The sequence below is a fragment of the Amia ocellicauda genome, chromosome 6 (assembly GCF_036373705.1).
Source record: "Amia ocellicauda isolate fAmiCal2 chromosome 6, fAmiCal2.hap1, whole genome shotgun sequence".
Classification (NCBI taxonomy): Eukaryota; Metazoa; Chordata; class Actinopteri; order Amiiformes; family Amiidae; genus Amia; species Amia ocellicauda.
The window spans coordinates 35,454,397-35,472,838 of NC_089855.1; positions in this window are offsets into that span (position 1 = coordinate 35,454,397).

Consider the following 18,442-nt stretch of genomic DNA (forward strand, 5'->3'; position numbering starts at 1 on the left):
AATTGTTGATATAACTTTGTTATCTATTGTGGGCAACATCACTGGTCAGGACATGATGCTGTATTTGGGACAGACTAAAACGAATTACAAAACGGAATGCACATTGACTATAATGGGTAAAACTGAAGGACATTCTATTTCTCCAAATCCCACACAGGACTCGTACAATCCTGAATATGCTTTCTTTAAAATAACCTCATTGTAAAAGCCGGACACAAAAAGGGAGAGAGTCTCGGGTTCTGGTGATGTCCGAGTTTTATTGGGGTTCACAGGGGACAAAACTAAGGGGGTAAAACAAGCAAAGCAAAACAAAACAAAACAAAAATGTCCACACAAAATAGGGGGCTCCGGGCAGTTATGGTTGCAAGTCTTAGTCCTTCTTCTTGCCAGTTAGCTGCCTCCATTGGGGAGGGAAAGGAATTAAATAGACAAGGCACAGCTGCCGCTGACGCCTCGGTGCTCATTGCCTGCAGCCGCGAGTCCGCAGCCTGTTAGCAAGGGAGAGGACAACACAGTTGCGGCACATGAGCACCTCATCAGCGGACATATAAAGCGGACCTCATATAAAACAGTGGAATGACATGGAATGACAGCTGCTTTCTATGGAATGACAGGCCTGGAATATTGAAAAGGCACCGATAGGTTTGACTGCCTATAAATATACATATACATATACATACACCGATCAGCCATAACATTATGACCACTGACAGGTGAAGTGAATAACACTGATAATCTCATTGTCATGGCACCTGTCAGTGGGTGGGATATATTAGGCAGCAAGTGAACATTTTGTCCTCAGAGTTGATGTGTTAGAAGCAGGAAAAATGGATCTGAGCGACCTTGACAAGGACCAAATTGTGATGGCTAGACGACTGGGTCAGAGCATCTCCAAAACTGCAGCTCTTGTGGGGTGTTCCTGGTCTGCAGTGGTCAGTACCTATCAAAAGTGGTCCAAGGAAGGAAAAGCGGTGAACTGGCAACAGGGTCATGGGCGGCCAAGGCTCATTGATGCATGTGGGGAGCAAATGCTGGCCTGTGTGGTTTGATCCAGCAGACAAGCTCCTGTAGCTCAAATTGCTTAAAAAGTTAATGCTGGTTCTGATAGGAAGGTGTCAGAACACACAGTGCATCACAGTTTGTTATGTATGGGGCTGCATAGCTGCAGACCAGTCAGGGTGCCCATGCTGACCCCTGTCCACTGTCGAAAGCACCTACAATGGGCACGTGAGCATCAGAACTGGACCACGGAGCAATGGAAGAAGATGGCCTGGTCTAATGAATCACGAGTTCAAGGTGTTGACTTGGCCTCCAAATTCCCCAGATCTCAATCCAATCGAGTATCTGTGGGATGTGCTGGACAAACAAGTCCGATCCATGGAGGCCCCACCTCACAACTTACAGGACTTAAAGGATCTGCTGCTAACGTCTTGGTGCCAGATACCACAGCACACCTTCAGAGGTCTAGTGGAGTCCATGCCTCGACGGGTCAGGGCTGATTTGGCGGCAAAAGGAGGACCTACATAATATTAGGCAGGTTGTCATAATGTTATGGCTGATCGGTGTGTGTATATATATATATATATATATATATATATATATATAATTTCTGTCATCTACATTTATGTACACTGCTAGTTCAACCTTATCTGAAAAAAATAAACTGTTTAAATGGCCAACTGTATGTAAAATAATGTGATATCTTAAAACAATTGTAAATCACCCTTAATAAAGTGTCTTCATAGAAATATTAATAAAGATTAATAAGCAATTAACAGTGAAAAAGACATCAGCATTATGATAATGAACTGAATAACTTTTAATTTTTTAGGGGGGCTAATACATTGGGAGAGCGTATGTGCAGTGAAATTGAGAATCATTTAAACTAGGAACCAGGGGGGCAGGGATCTCTGACAATGGGAGATGTTCCACTAAGGAAAGAAAACCAAGGGAAACTGCCAATAGGAAAGTCCTGAAATGTTTGTACCTCAATGCCAGGAGTATAAGAAACAAGATGTTAGACTTGGAAGCCACAGTGCTGGTGTGTGACTATGATGTTGTAGGAGTGACAGAAACATGGCTTACAGAAAATGATGGGGATGAATACAAGTTGGAAGGATACACACAGTTTAGGAGAGACAGGCAAAATCGAAGAGGGGGTGGGGTAGCATTATATGTGAAAAATGACATTGAGGCAGAAGAACTTGTATTAGATCCCAGTAACGGAACAGAATCTTTGCGGGTGAAACTTTTTAACAAGAGGTCTGGAGGATTAGCGGTAGGAGTGTGTTACAGGCCACCAAACTCAGATATTGAGAAAGATGCTGCATTGTACAGTGTAATCAGGACTGCATGTAGCAAGGATGTGGCTGTTATAATGGGGGATTTCAATTTCCCAAACTTAGACTGGGAAAGCCCAGTGGAGACTACAGAAGCAGAAATAGAAATAGTTGAGATGGTAAATGACTGCTTTCTAACTCAATTTGTCAGGGAACCAACCAGAGAGAGCGCATGTATTGACTTGATCTTTTCAAATGACCAAGATAGAGTCAGGGGGACAGTAGTTAGAGAACCAATGGCAAACTGTGATCACAATATGGTTAGCTTTGAGGCATTCTTTCAAAAAACAAAGTCCAAGTCTAAAACAATGGTCTACAATTTTAGAAAAGCAAACCTTGAAGGTAGAGGTAGACTGGAGCACACTGGATACAGAGTTAGTTGAAAATGGATGGGTATATTTTAAGAATATACTACTTGAGGCTCAGGAGCAATTTGTACTAAAACTTAGCAAATTGAGGAACAAAAAACACTGGCCAAAATGGTTTAATAGAGGTATGCAAAAAAATATAAAGAGGAAGAAAATGTTGTATAGCGCATACAAAAGGGATGGTGACGAAACAAAATACATAGAATATGTTGAGCTGCAAAGAGATCTTAAGAAAGGGATCAGGAAAGCAAAGAGGGAAATAGAAAGAAACATAGCTCTTGGAGCTAAAACCAATGCAAAGAGCTTTTTTACAACAGCAAGCGGTCAATAAAGGAGGCGGTGAAACAGATAAAGGGCAAAACTGGAGGTATCTTGGAAAACGAACAAGATGTGGCAAATATTCTAAATGAGTATTTCACAGAGGTTTTTACAAAAGAAAAAACAGATGACATGCCACAGGTTGACAATCAGTCCAGTCAAACCCTAAGAGAGATCAGGATAAATGAGGAGGAGGTACTAAAGGGACAAGCAGAATTAAAAACAAACAAATCACCTGGGCCAGATGGGATATTTCCAACAGTACTTAAAGAAATGAGGGAAATTATATATAGGCCGCTAACTCGATTATTCCAAATGACACTTAGAACAGGGGATGTGCCAACTGACTGGAAGACAGCAAATGTCATACCAATCCACAAGAAAGGGGACAAAACTGAGCCAGGAAATTACAGACCAATCAGTCTCACCTGCATCACCTGTAAAATGTTGGAAAAAATGATTAGACAGAAAATAGAGGAGCATCTCAATGAAAACCGTATTCTTGGAGATAATCAACATGGGTTTAGACGAGGCAGATCATGTCTTACTAATTTATTAAAACATTTTGAACATGCAACTGCAGCTGTAGATCACGTGAAAGCATATGATATGATATACTTAGATTTCCAAAAAGCTTTTGATAAGGTTCCACACCAAAGACTGATCCTCAAATTGGAAGCTGTAGGCATTCAGGGTAATGTAAGTAGATGGATTATGAACTGGTTGATGTATAGGAAACAGAGGGTGTCAATTAGAGGAGTCGATTCTAACTGGAGTGAGGTTGTTAGTGGAGTTCCATAGGGATCAGTACTAGGGACTTTGCTTTTTCTAATCTAAATTAATGATCTGGACTCTGGGATAGTTAGCAAACTTGTCAAATTTGCAGATTATACTAAAATAGGTGGCTCAGCAGATACAATCTTGGCAGCACAGGTTATTTAGAGGGACTTAGATAATATTCAGTTGTGGGCTGACACCTGGCAAAAGAAATTCAATGTGGACAAGTGCAAGGTAATACATGCAGGTAACAAAAATGTCCACTATAATTACACTATGGGAGGTACAGATCTAGATGAAGTAACGCATGAGAAAGACCTAGGAGTCTATGTGGACTCCTCACTTTCTCCATCCAAGTAATGTGGGGAAGCAATAAAAAAGGCAAACAGAATGCTAGGGTATATTGTCAAAAGTGTAGAATTTAAAACAAGGGAAGTAATGTTAAGACTGTACAATGCGCTAGTTAGACCTCATCTGGAATACTGTGTACAGTTCTGGGCACCACACTTCAAGAAGGATATTGCTGCTTTAGAGGCAGTTCAGAGGAGAGCAACCAGACTTATTCCAGGTCTGAAGGGAAAGTCCTACTCGGAGAGACTGAGGGAACTGAACCTTTTCACCCTGGAAAACAGGAGACTACGTGGGGACTTGATCCAAGTCTTCAAAATCATGAAAGGCATTGACCACATCAAACCAGAGGAGCTTTTCCAGATCAGCAGGGACACACACACCCGGGGACACAAATGGAAATTGGGCTTCAAGGCATTCAAAACGGAAAACAGGAGACACTTCTTTACACAGAGAGTAGTCGCAATCTGGAATAAACTACCCAGCGATGTGGTTGAAGCTGAAAGTTTGGGAACATTTAAAAATAGTCTGGATAGGATCCTTGGATCACTTAGATATTAATGAACACCAAATGAGCACGATGGGTCGAATGGCCCCCTCTCGTTTGTAAACTTTCTTATGTTCTTATGTTCTTCTGTTGGGTACATCTCTGTCTCGTTCCCCGCAATGCTTCCCCGTGCTAGCTTTCTCCTAAGCATTCCGGCTGTTGCGCTTGCTTTTTCCTAAGCGGTCCGGCTGTTGCTTGCTTGCTTGCTTGCTCGCTGTCCGTCAATATGGAGCATTATAAGGGTCAAAATTAAATCTTCAATTTATAAATTAATTCCTCAATTCGTAAATTAATTCATAAATCAATTAATAATTTCATTAATTTATTGTGCTGTTTGCCAAGTGATCTTTCAATTTCATTTGCTAATTGATCTTTCAGTTTCATTTGGCAAATGATCTTTCAATTTCTTTTGGCAAACGAACTTCTTTTAATGCTTGTCAATCACCCGAGGGGGCGGGTTTTGTCCTTCTGGAGGCACCAATCGCACGCAGGGGGTGGGTCCGATCGATGGCGCTGTGATTGTGGGCGGGGCTGCGGGACTGCTGGCCGACTAGTGTTGACAATGTTTAACAGAGTCCGTTTTGACCCGTGGTAAGTCCTTTAAAGCCTCCTAAGTTAATGTCCATAAAGCATATGTAATATAGTGCTGTAACCCCATACACACATTTTTTTTCTCAATTTATACATTTATTTTTAATTAATTCCAATAATTCAGTCATATAGACTACACCTAATTAGGGCGGTTGTGTGCGTTAGGAGGGTCTTTACTGTGTACGTGCAGGTGTAGTGGTTAACAAACACAGCTGAACCTGAGGTTGTGGGTTCTATTCCACATAGAGGAGGTATTATTACTTATGTAATTATTTAAAAATATATATAATTATAATATTTTAATAAAGCAATAACTACATATGAAGTAATTTAATAAGGCTTGAACACAGCATACTAATAATGATAATAATGTATTGTTTTTGATTTCAAACATTTAATTTGATCCACTCTAACTCGTGATATAAAGCAAGTTATATTACATTTCCTACCAGTGGCGCAGGCAGGAATTCGCGGGGAGACATGGCGGGGGTCTCCCCCATAACATTGTGAAAATTAAATACCTGAAATTAGGCAGATTCAAATATATCTTTGCTTTGGTGGAGCTGTGATTGAAGTGGGTGAGGAGCACAACTGTGTGCGCTGCTGGACATGCACGTCTTCACTGTAGATCAGCTATTTGCGCCCTGATGTAGGAGTGAATGCAAGTCTCCTGTTGTGACGCCCGAATTGATAAATAACATCAACAGACATGAGTTTGAGGTCAATATTTATGCACAGGTGAACGAGTCCATAAAGTCTTTCTGTCATAGTGGAGCGAACATTTGAGTAGTTTTATCCACTGAATGGTCGCTGTTGCGGTCGTGACTGGTATATGAGCTCATTACACGTTATATAACTCTTGCGCAGACTCAGTAGCACTGAACTCTGCAGCTGCGCTTCCACTCCCGGGCGGAGCTCCGACTTACAGAAACATGGCATTGTTTTGCAAATTGTCATGGCCCCGAGGGGGCATCGTGTCACCCCCCTAAATGCGCACTGTTTGCTATTATTCATGTTCCCTGAAGCGTTGTTCTTTTTGAAACGCAATTCTAATTAAGAGAAGCTGTGTAAAAGCCTTATTAATCGCCTTATAATTGTTCATTCTATTTAACTCCAGGAAGAAAAAATATACAGCTCTGGAAAAAATTAAGAGACCACTTAACATTGATTTCTGAACTTGGAGTGGTCTCTTAATTTTTTTTCTAGAGCTGTATATGTATACAAATCCAACACCTACATAGTAAATAACTTCTCCACTGTGTGGAATTGAACCCACAACCTCAGGTTCAGCTGTGTTTCTTAACCACTACACCAGCACGTACACAGTAAAGTTCCCTCCTAACGCAGACAACTGTCCTAATTAGGTGTAATCCATATGACTGAATTATTGGAATTCATTAAAAATAAATGTATAAATTGAGAAAAAAATGTGTGTATGGGGTTACAGCACTATTTTACATATGCTTTTTGAACATTAACTTAGGAGACTTTAAAGCACTTATCACGGGTTAAAACGGAAATAATGTCAACACTACTCATCCCTCCCCAGCAGCCCCGCAGCCCCGCTACACAATCACAATGCCATCGATCGGACCCGCCCCCTGCGTGCGATTGGTGCCTCCAGAAGGACAAAACCCGCCCCCTCGGGTGATTTTACTGGAGCACTCTAAGTGAAGTACCTTTCTCGGGGGTACAACAGCACTGCCCACCCAGGATTTGAACCCACAACCTTCCTGTCATGAGTCATGAGTCATGAGTAATGAGTCCAGAGCCCTAACCACTACTCCACAGTGCTGCCATTATGCATTGTGTTGTGGTGGTGCATGCGTCTGGCCTGTACCCTGTTCTATATATACACTCACCTAAAGGATTATTAGGAACACCTGTTCAATTTCTCATTAATGCAATTATCTAACCAACCAATCACATGGCAGTTGCTTCAATGCATTTAGGGGTGTGGTCCTGGTCAAGACAATCTCCTGAACTCCAAACTGAATGTCTGAATGGGAAAGAAAGGTGATTTAAGCAATTTTGAGCGTGGCATGGTTGTTGGTGCCAGACGGGCCGGTCTGAGTATTTCACAATGTGCTCAGTTACTGGGATTTTCACGCACAACCATTTCTAGGGTTTACAAAGAATGGTGTAAAAAGGGAAAAACATCCAGTATGTGGCAGTCCTGTGGGCGAAAATGCCTTGTTGATGCTAGAGGTCAGAGGAGAATGGGCCGACTGATTCAAGCTGATAGAAGAGCAACTTTGACTGAAATAACCACTCGTTACAACCGAGGTATGCAGCAAAGCATTTGTGAAGCCACAACACGTACAACCTTGAGGCAGATGGGCTACAACAGCAGAAGACCCCACCGGGTACCACTCATCTCCACTACAAATAGGACAAAGAGGCTACAATTTGCACAAGCTCACCAAAATTGGACAGTTGAAGACTGGAAAAATGTTGCCTGGTCTGATGAGTCTCGAATTCTGTTGAGACATTCAGATGGTAGAGTCAGAATTTGGCGTAAACAGAATGAGAACATGGATCCATCATGCCTTGTTACCACTGTGCAGGCTGGTGGTGGTGGTGTGATGGTGTGGGGGATGTTTTCTTGGCACACTTTAGGCCCCTTAGTGCCAATTGGGCATCGTTTAAATGCCACGGCCTACCTGAGCATTGTTTCTGACCATGTCCATCCCTTTATGACCACCATGTACCCATCCTCTGATGGCTACTTCCAGCAGGATAATGCACCATGTCACAAAGGTCGAATCATTTCAAATTGGTTTCTTGAACATGACAATGAGTTCACTGTACTAAACTGGCCCCCACAGTCACCAGATCTCAACCCAATAGAGCATCTTTGGGATGTGGTGGAACGGGAGCTTCGTGCCCTGGATGTGCATCCCACAAATCTCCATCAACTGCAAGATGCTATCCTATCAATATGGGCCAACATTTCTAAAGAATGCTTTCAGCACCTTGTTGAATCAATGCCACGTAGAATTAAGGCAGTTCTGAAGGCGAAAGGGGGTCAAACACAGTATTAGTATGGTGTTCCTAATAATCCTTTAGGTGAGTGTATATATAATATGTGTTTAACAGCAGGACTGTGGCTTCGTCTGACCTATGCAGCATGGAGCTCACTGCCGCTGTTCCCAGCTGATGGCGCTCGAGTTTCGCTGCCTTGATGTGTATATAGTTCCTTGGTCAGCATGTCTGCTGCCCACTCTGGCTGTGTATGCCATGGAGCAAGGGGACCACTGCTGTTGTCCTCCAGCATATATTGTTGTTCAGCTCGGCTACTCTGTTGACTAGCCAGCTATGTCTTCTGTTGTTTTTTCATTGGGTCTGTGGCCTTGCTCCTATTGGATCAGGGGTCCACTGCCATGATATGCGTGGAGGCCGCACAAGTTGCTTGATTGCCTGGGCCAGATATTGTGCAAGTAGATTCGGCCTCGCTCCTAGCTGCACTAGTAGAGCAGCTGGCCTTGCTATTGTGAGCGGAGGGCGTAAGAGTTGACCTCTGTAGCCCCGCCTTGTATATGCTGATTCTTGACAGTTCCTGGTAAGAGCGTAACTACGGTCCTCGCTCCTGGGCAGCTCAGGTGTGGCCCTACGGGGCCCCTGAGGTTACTGTCTGGAGTTGTGTTACCGAGGCCCCTAGCGATACACCTCAGGGCAGGCTCCCTTATCAGTTCGCTGCCTCCTCCATTGCGACGGTTTTGTTATACAGTAACCCCTCCCCCTTGGGCAGTGCTTCCGACTTGAAAGATAACAATAGGTTGCGAATGCAACCCCGGTTATCTAAAAAAGGAAGCACTGCCCAAGGGTTGCAAGGTCGCGGGGGAGTCCTGGCTCCCGGCAAAAGATGACGAACCTGCACTGATGTCACGTTTTATGGAACGGGATGTGGGAAGGGACCTGTTCTGAGTGACGAGCGCAGGGGCCAATGGCAGCTTTGATAAAGTCACGTTTCACTCAGGTTCCTAAGGTAGTGCGCATAAACCCCTCCCCCTTGGGCAGTGCTTCCGACTTGAAAGATAAGTCCTTAGTCTTGAACATTGGCAATTACAAAGGGGAATGGAGTCAGGTAATCCTAATATGGAGAGCTTTCAAAGCATCTCCCATTTCAGCCACTGAACTCTGTAGCTCTTTCAAAGTTTCACATTGGCATTCCTCACCAGTTTCCTCCTTGACTGATTGCTAAGTTTGGAGGGACAGTTTGATCTAGGCAGTGTCTGGGTGGTATAATGCACCTTCCGTTTATTGATTGAGTACATTGTGCTCACAGTGATATTCAGAATTTTTGATAATTTTTGTAACCTTCTCCTGATCTGTGCTCTTCAGTGTTATCTCTTACTTGCTTTTAGCTCCTTGATCTGCATGGTTGAGTCTTTGCTTGAAATTCAACACCTGACCAAGGAGACAGGTGTATTTATTCTCGAATCGTAAGAGCCACTATAACTGCAAACATGCAGAGGCCATTCAACTACTTGTGTGGCCTGTTAAGGTCATTTTGTGCACATGAATGAATTTAGGTTTGCCACACCAAAGGATACGCATACTTCATATGCAATCATGACTTTTCCCATTTTTGTCACCACCTAGCGGGATTTACTGGTGACACGCTGAATGAACACACCACCGCTAGATCTCGTTGCACCCACTCTCTCTCCCTGGGCAGGCTTGACTGGACCCCAAGACACCACCACAAGAACAAGAAAGAATTAACAATGTTTATTTATACACACAAGAACCAAGACAGGGCACAAAGACTTGGGAAAAAACACAATATACAATATGGGGAAGAATGATATAAAACCTTAAGTAAAACCTGCCTTTAACAAAAATGGGCATCTAGAATAATAAACAACCCAATACAAATGTAACAAGAAAGATAATAAAGAAGGAACTAAGTAAAATATTTTTAAACCCACATTTTCCAGTATAATTATTATTTTTATTATTATTTCTTTCTTAGCAGACGGCCTTATCAAGGGTGACTTACAAAATATAATCACAATACAGTGCCGTTCAAGGCATAAAACATTACAAATTCCAATCTACATATTACAATGCAATTCAAACCATAATACATTTTACAAATTCCAAAATACACAAGTGTATACAATATATGTGATCTTACATCCTGGATTGTAAAAGCTGAGTGCAGACAAGATGTGCAGACATGATGTCACAATCAAGGGCCAAGGGAAAGGGAGCATAGGGGAAATCAAAATAACAATACAAGTACTTGTAATGCAAGCAGGCTGCAGGTAAGAACAATATATTTAGAAAGCTCAGTTTATAAGTTTAACACTTCTTCCTTCTATACAGTCCTTAATTTCCCCTCTGCATTTTAACAAGCTGCTGTCATCCAACTCCTCAAGAAACTTACCCTTGACCCCACCTCTCCTCAGAACTATCGCCCTGTCTCCCTACTCCCCTTCCTCTCAAAGTTCCTTGAGTGTGCTGTCCACTGTCAGCTCTCTGCATTTCTTTCCCATCACTCACTCCTGGATCCTCTGCAATCTGGCTTCCGCACAGCTCACTCCACTGAGACAGCTCTCCTGGCAGTCACTGACTCCCTCAGCTGTACTTGGGCGGCCTCCCTCTCCTCAGTCCTCATCCTCCTTGATCTCTCCACAGCATTTGACACCGTCGATCACTCCATCCTCCTCTCCTGCTTCGCTGACCTTGGAATCTCTGGAACTGCTCTCACCTGGTTCTCCCCCTATCTTATCGACCAGACATATCACGTGACATGACAAGGTTCCTCATCCACCCCCCAACCTTTCCTCACAGGCGTACCCCAAGGCTTCGTCGTGGGCTCCCTCCTGTTCTCTCTCTACACTCGCTTCCTTGGCCCCCTCATCACATCCCATGGTTTCTCTTACCACTTCTACACAGATGATGCCCAGATCTTCCTGTCTTTTCCCTCTTCTGACCCTCTCATCCCCTCTCGCATCTCTTCCTGTTTGTCTGCTATCTCTACCTGGATGCACTTGCACCACATCAAGCTCAACCTCTCCAAATCGGATCTCCTCTTTTTCCCCAACTCCTCCTCACCTTCTGCTGCTCTCTCCATCTCAATCCCTTTAGAATCTACGACACTGTCTCCTTCTTCTGCTAAGAACCTAGAAGTCACCCTCGATCCAGTGCTCTCCACTCAGCACATCACCACGCTGACACATACCTGCAGATTCTTCCTGAGCAACATATGCCGAATCCAACCCTTCCTCACCAACTACTCGGCTCAGCTGCTCATCCCGTCACTGGTCCTCTACCGCCTGGACTACAGCAACTCCCTCCTGGCCAGCCTACCTGCAACTACTACCCACCCACTCCAGCTCATCCAGAACTCTGCGACTCATCTAGTATTCTCTCTGTCCCGATTCGCACACGCTACTCCACTGCTCCGCTCCTTCCACTGGCTCCCAATACTGGCACGCATTCAGTTCAAGTCATTGACCCTCAACTACCTCTGTCTCGACCACACTGCACCAAGCTACCTTCAGACCCTTGTCTCCCCATACATCCCCTCCAGACCACTGCGGTCTTTCGATGCCAAAAGACTAACTCTGCCTCCTCTGCACTCTCCTTCCTTCAGAGCCCACTCCTTCTCATCCCTGGCCCCTAAGTGGTGGAACGACCTTCCCACTGAAGTCAAAACAGCAGAGTCTGCACTCATCAGCTTTTAAAATCCAGGATAAAACAAAGACCTCATATATTGTATACACTTGTGTAAATTGGAACTTGTAAAGTGTTTTATGCCTTGAACTGCACTGTATTTTTGCACTTTGTAATGCGCTTATATTTTGTAAGTTGTTTTAAAGCAACAATGTGTGAAAACTGTGAGAGTGTCTGAATACTTTTGCAAGGCACTGTGTGTGCGTGTATATATATACTCAGCAAAAAAAGAAATGTCTGCTTTTATTTTCAGCAAACTTAACGTGTAAATATTTGTATGAACATAAAAGATTCAACAATTAAGACATAAACTGAACAAGTTTCACAGACATGTGACTAAAAGAAATGGAATAATGTGTCCCTGAACAAATTATATATATATATATATATACACTCACCTAAAGGATTATTAGGAACACCATACTAATACTGTGTTTGACACCCCTTTCGCCTTCAGAACTGCCTTAATTCTACGTGGCATTGATTCAACAAGGTGCTGAAAGCATTCTTTAGAAATGTTGGCCCATATTGATAGGATAGCATCTTGCAGTTGATGGAGATTTGTGGGATGCACATCCAGGGCACGAAGCTCCCGTTCCACCACATCCCAAAGATGCTCTATTGGCTTGAGATCTTGTGACTGTGGGGGCCAGTTTAGTACAGTGAACTCATTGTCATGTTCAAGAAACCAATTTGAAATGATTCGACCTTTGTGACATGGTGCATTATCCTGCTGGAAGTAGCCATCAGAGGATGGGTACATGGTGGTCATAAAGGGATGGACATGGTCAGAAACAATGCTCAGGTAGGCCGTGGCATTTAAACGATGCCCAATTGGCACTAAGGGGCCTAAAGTGTGCCAAGAAAACATCCCCCACACCATTACACCACCACCACCAGCCTGCACAGTGGTAACAAGGCATGATGGATCCATGTTCTCATTCTGTTTACGCCAAATTCTGATTCTACCATCTGAATGTCTCAACAGAAATCGAGACTCATCCAGTCTTCAACTGTCCAATTTTGGTGAGCTTGTGCAAATTGTAGCCTCTTTGTCCTATTTGTAGTGGAGATGAGTGGTACCCGGTGGGGTCTTCTGCTGTTGTAGCCCATCCGCCTCAAGGTTGTACGTGTTGTGGCTTCACAAATGCTTTGCTGCATACCTCGGTTGTAACGAGTTGTTATTTCAGTCAAAGTTGCTCTTCTATCAGCTTGAATCAGTCGGCCCATTCTCCTCTGACCTCTAGCATCAACAAGGCATTTTCGCCCACAGGACTGCCACATACTGGATGTTTTTCCCTTTTCACACCATTCTTTGTAAACCCTAGAAATGGTTGTGCGTGAAAATCCCAGTAACTGAGCAGATTGTGAAATACTCTGGCACCAACAACCATGCCACGCTCAAAATTGCTTAAATCACCTTTCTTTCCCATTCAGACATTCAGTTTGGAGTTCAGGAGATTGTCTTGACCAGGACCACACCCCTAAATGCATTGAAGCAACTGCCATGTGATTGGTTGGTTAGATAATTGCATTAATGAGAAATTGAACAGGTGTTCCTAATAATCCTTTAGGTGTGTGTATATATATATATATATATATATATATATATATATATATATATATATATATATATATATATATATATATATATATATATATATATATATATATATACATAAACACACAAAGCACATACAGATTGAAATCCAAAGATAATTCAGATATTAGATTAGTGGCATGTTTTGTTGACCCTGCAGTGTCTCAAACAGCCCTTAGCATTTATTTATTTATTAAATTGTTATTATAAAAAATCAGATGTAAAATAATCTTTCACTTATTTCACTACTTTGGTGTTTTCTTGATCTATTATGATCAATTTCTTCTCTAAATTCTTATTATTCAGACAAAGAATTATAGAAACTTTGTCGGTTTTTATCTTGTTTTTACCTGGGGGTCCAGTCAGGATCCCACTCTGTCTTTACCATTTTAAGTTTAACATTTTAAAATTGTAGGAATTCACATACAGACATGTATTTTAACGCCATTATGCCAATCCTATCTTTGCCAACGATGGGGCTATATTGCTGGACTTTATGTACCTCAGGTTCCGTCTGGCTTTGACTGCCACTAACTGTCTTAGCATACAAGGATTTCCTTGTGTAACATAGTATATAGTAGGCGTTGCAATGCTGCTCAGTTCCCTTGGCATCTCTCCCCGCAGATCTGGTTTACCTGGAGTTCACCCTACTGTGAACCTCCGCTGTACAGTCAACCTTTCTATTTGTTTTACCTCTACCTCTCCACAGGTTCTCTTTAAATTACAATCTGATAGCCTCACACAATCCCGAGATCAAATCTAAATATACAGGGTCGTAATTTTTAAAGATACTCACCCTTGTTTTGGTCCCGGGAGTGTAGGCAAGTTCAGATCCTCGTTCATAACGCCAAGTTGTAGAACCGTCTCGGAAATAAGTGAAGAAGTCGTCGAGATAAAGCAAATAGAACTTTAATCAAGCCGGCTCGGAAGCCCCACGTCAGGAAAAAAATCCTTCAGTGAGGACTTAATGTTTACAGACATGAGTGCAGCTTTATTGGAAAAATGACGTGAAATCTTATGGTTGTTCATCCAATCAGAAGATACAATTCCGGGTCCGTTTACGATCTGTCCTCCCGTGAAGAGGTGATGGATCCAAAAAGCAGATGTCTGTCTTTGATGTGCACTAGGAAGATGCGATCCCACGGTCGTCATTTACCTAGTGTCAATCGCTCATTAACAGAAACAATTCCTGCCTATCTGGAGAAACAATTAAGTCACAAACAGATTTTCAACAAAACAGCTGTAGGCTATTTCGGCACTGTGTGATCTTTTATTACTGACAGGAGTTTCTAACAAATGAACCTTGTTGACCTTTTGCTTAGGCTGCTAAAGCTAATCTGCTCAGTCTGTATACAAGCTACTTCTAATGCTAGTGTTAATATAAAACATTATATAATTATCACAAAACACTTTCTTCAACTTTCCTATACAGAGTCTTCACCTTATCATAATGGGGTGTGAAATTAGAAATAAACGTTATTTTAATTAAGTGGGCTACTACTGCCATTTGTATAATGCATGTTATCAGAACCTAGAGGGCGGGGGGGGGGGGGTTTGATGGTTTTTTATTCAGGGGGGGTTACGGTGTTCTCTCCGGAAATAGCCGGGGGGGGGGGGGGGGTTGGGGGGGGCTGACAGTGGAGCAATCATGGAGCAATGCCGTTATGGTAAATAATTGGAGTAAAAAATATTTTTGTATTTGGATCAAAAGACCCGGAGCTTAAGCCCTGGAAGCCCAGATCTAACGGGATCACTGGTGTGTTATTTTATTGTCTGTCCAATTGACGGTTATTATTTTATCATATCCAAGAGTCAATGTTTTCAATTAATGTTGGATGATTTTTGTTTGGCGGACTACTGTACTGAAGTACTGAAATTCAAACCTCTTTGGCGGATGGCGGTTTACGAATTGGTGGGTTAATAAGTGATGGATATATATATATATATATATATATATATATACAGTTCTGGAAAAAATAAAGAGACCACCTAACATTGATTTCAGAAACTTGGAGTGGTCTCTTCCAGAGCTGTATATATAGGAGCAGTGTGGGGGGTTTTGCCTGCACTGCTGGGGATTGAAAGGCCTGGCTCAGGAAACACAAGACAGTGTTATGGTACAAAAGCACAGGTTTATTTTTAGTCTGCGAGTGATAAAAAGCACAGAACATACAAAAAACAAAAAACAAAACCTAGCTTCTATTTGAGCCTAACCTAAACACACGTAACAGCCCTAACTACAAATTTCAAACTTTCGTTATGAAAGGCACACTTTTTTTGGATGATGCCTCAAAGAAGTAAATAATAAAAATAATAAACTGAGGCATATTAATTTCCAACTAGAAATTCCAATGTATGAATACTGTGACATAATGAAGTGATAAGGATGCAGCTTCACCTTATTTCAACATATTTTCTGGGAAAATATACAGAATGGGGAGTCTCAATGCAAAAGCTGTCTTAATTGTGTGTGTGCCTCTTTTAGCAGTTAACTGGAAAGGAAATAAGCTCTGAATGTTAGAGGACGAGAAGACAAAAGATGCAATTTCCTAGCTGAGTCACTGTACACAGGGAACTCTAATATTAATAGTGTGCATGTATTAATAGGTGTAATTAGAAAGCCATCCTGAATATTTTTACAAAATGAGAGACGTCGCCAGGCCTGTCGGATGTACAGATACTTATTAATTAAGGATATTATTTAATTAACTTAACACAAAGGAGTCTGTGAAAAAAGAAGCCAACATTTTTCAAATTGTCTATGCAAAAATAATTAGTTTATTGTACTGTAGTGCAAAGGCTTCATTTGAATACCAATTTCAGGTAAGCTAATTAAATTTTCATCCGATCATGGATATTTTTCACTCGGGTTCAGCAGTTCCTTAGCATTTGTTGGCTAGAGGAGACATTTAAGTACAACAGCTTAAAAACAAACCCGCATAAGAACTTAGCTGGAGGACTGCAGATAAGACCCATACACCTCCAAAGATTTTCAACAACCCAGTTGTTTAACATCCTATCGAAAATTAAGCACCTCCTAGCTAGCAGTGCAGCAGATCTTTAACATTATAATGAGATAACAGAGAATAGAAGAATATGAATATGGTAGCAAAACAGGTATTACATACAACAGTATGAGTATTTCATTTCCATTCAGGTCCCGTTCATCACATTATGTAATACTTAATATCTGTGTTGAAAATATAACTAAATTTTCCTTACAGGCCTCATGCAGGCCACAAAATATTGATAGGGGTCCACTGCAGCTTGTCCTGGCAGGTCTTGCAGCGATGAAAGGCTGCACTGTAATATAAGAAAAACAAGTAAAAAATGAACATATCTATATTTATCTTTCTATCTCTCTCGTTCTAACTATATATATATATATATATATATATATATATATATATATATATACACACACATGAAGCATTTGAAACACCCATGTAGTCACTTTACAGTACATTGGGTCACCATGTGTGGCCAGTGGCATAGAGTCTATCAGCAATTCTGCACCATTCTTCCACAAGCAAGTCAATCAACTCACGACTGGTTGATGGAGGTGGAAAATGCTGTCTCCAGAATATCCCATAAATGTTCGATTGACTTCAGATCTGCTGACTGTGAAGGTCATTTTACATATGAATAACATCTGCATCTGTGTCATGCTCATCAAATAATTGGTGCTCTGTGGATGGGGTGGGGGGTGGCATTGTCATCCTGGAAGACACCCATTCCGGCAGGAAAGAAATCCTACAACATGGGGTGCAGATGATCACTCAGTAAGTTAAGTAGCAATTAGCATTGTCCTGGCCTTCTGACTTACCACCAGAATCCTTCACAGTTGAAACCAAGCATTTAGGGTTCTTTAGGTTGGCAACACAAATGCACTCATCCATTTGTCGAGCATATGATGAAGGATGATTCATCTGACCAAATCAAATCAAATCAGATCAAATTTCTCTACTGCTCGGTAGTCCTCGGCATCCCAACATTCACCCCTCTTTCAAAGTCAGTGATGTATCCTCTTGCAGTCACCCAGGCAACCAGCAATTTTATGAATGACCCTAAGCATGGGATGTTATTTACCTAAACTCATAAGCCACAACTATGTGGAATCCCTTGTTTTCAATATACTTGGTGTCCCTCATTTACCCAGGTGTTTCCAGCACTGACCCAGCCCAGTGTCAGAGGCAATAATAAGCAAGCTTAAGTCAGACAGTAACTCCAGCAGTGCAGATTCAGAGCCCTGGATAACACTCATTACAAGTGGAAGCAGTTGGGTGGAACAAGCTCCTCGCTCAATATAAACTGATATGGCATAGTCGGGTTAACGTATGCATATTAAACACCCATAAGGAGTGACACTTGACACAAATAAATAATGGCAAAAACTCAGAATTATACACTATACAGTATAAATTATACTGAACCAGAGCCCCAGTCAGAAGTGTCAAGGTCACAAAAATGCAAGAATAACACAACCATAACCTCCAATGGACAGGTAGGGCAAGTGTTTATACTAATTGAATAGGATTTTATAGTTTTAAAGGAAAACAAATGCTAAGCCAAAACATTCTCAAGTGCATCTTCTAACCATGTGTATGGTAAATGAGGAAGTTTTATTATGAGCTGTGTTTGTCTTGTTATATTGTTGCACTATTTTTATGACTGATTCCTTTAACAAGAATACATTGCAAATCAATTTAAATAAACCAACAGACTATATTTACATATTGAGTCTCACGCTGCATCATTCCCCCAAACTGAAGATTACCCCTTTTGTTTGTTGTCACTAGTGGGTTAATACATTTATTTATATTTAATTGGTGTACAAGCTAGGCTATTAAATGAAAAATGCTTAAAT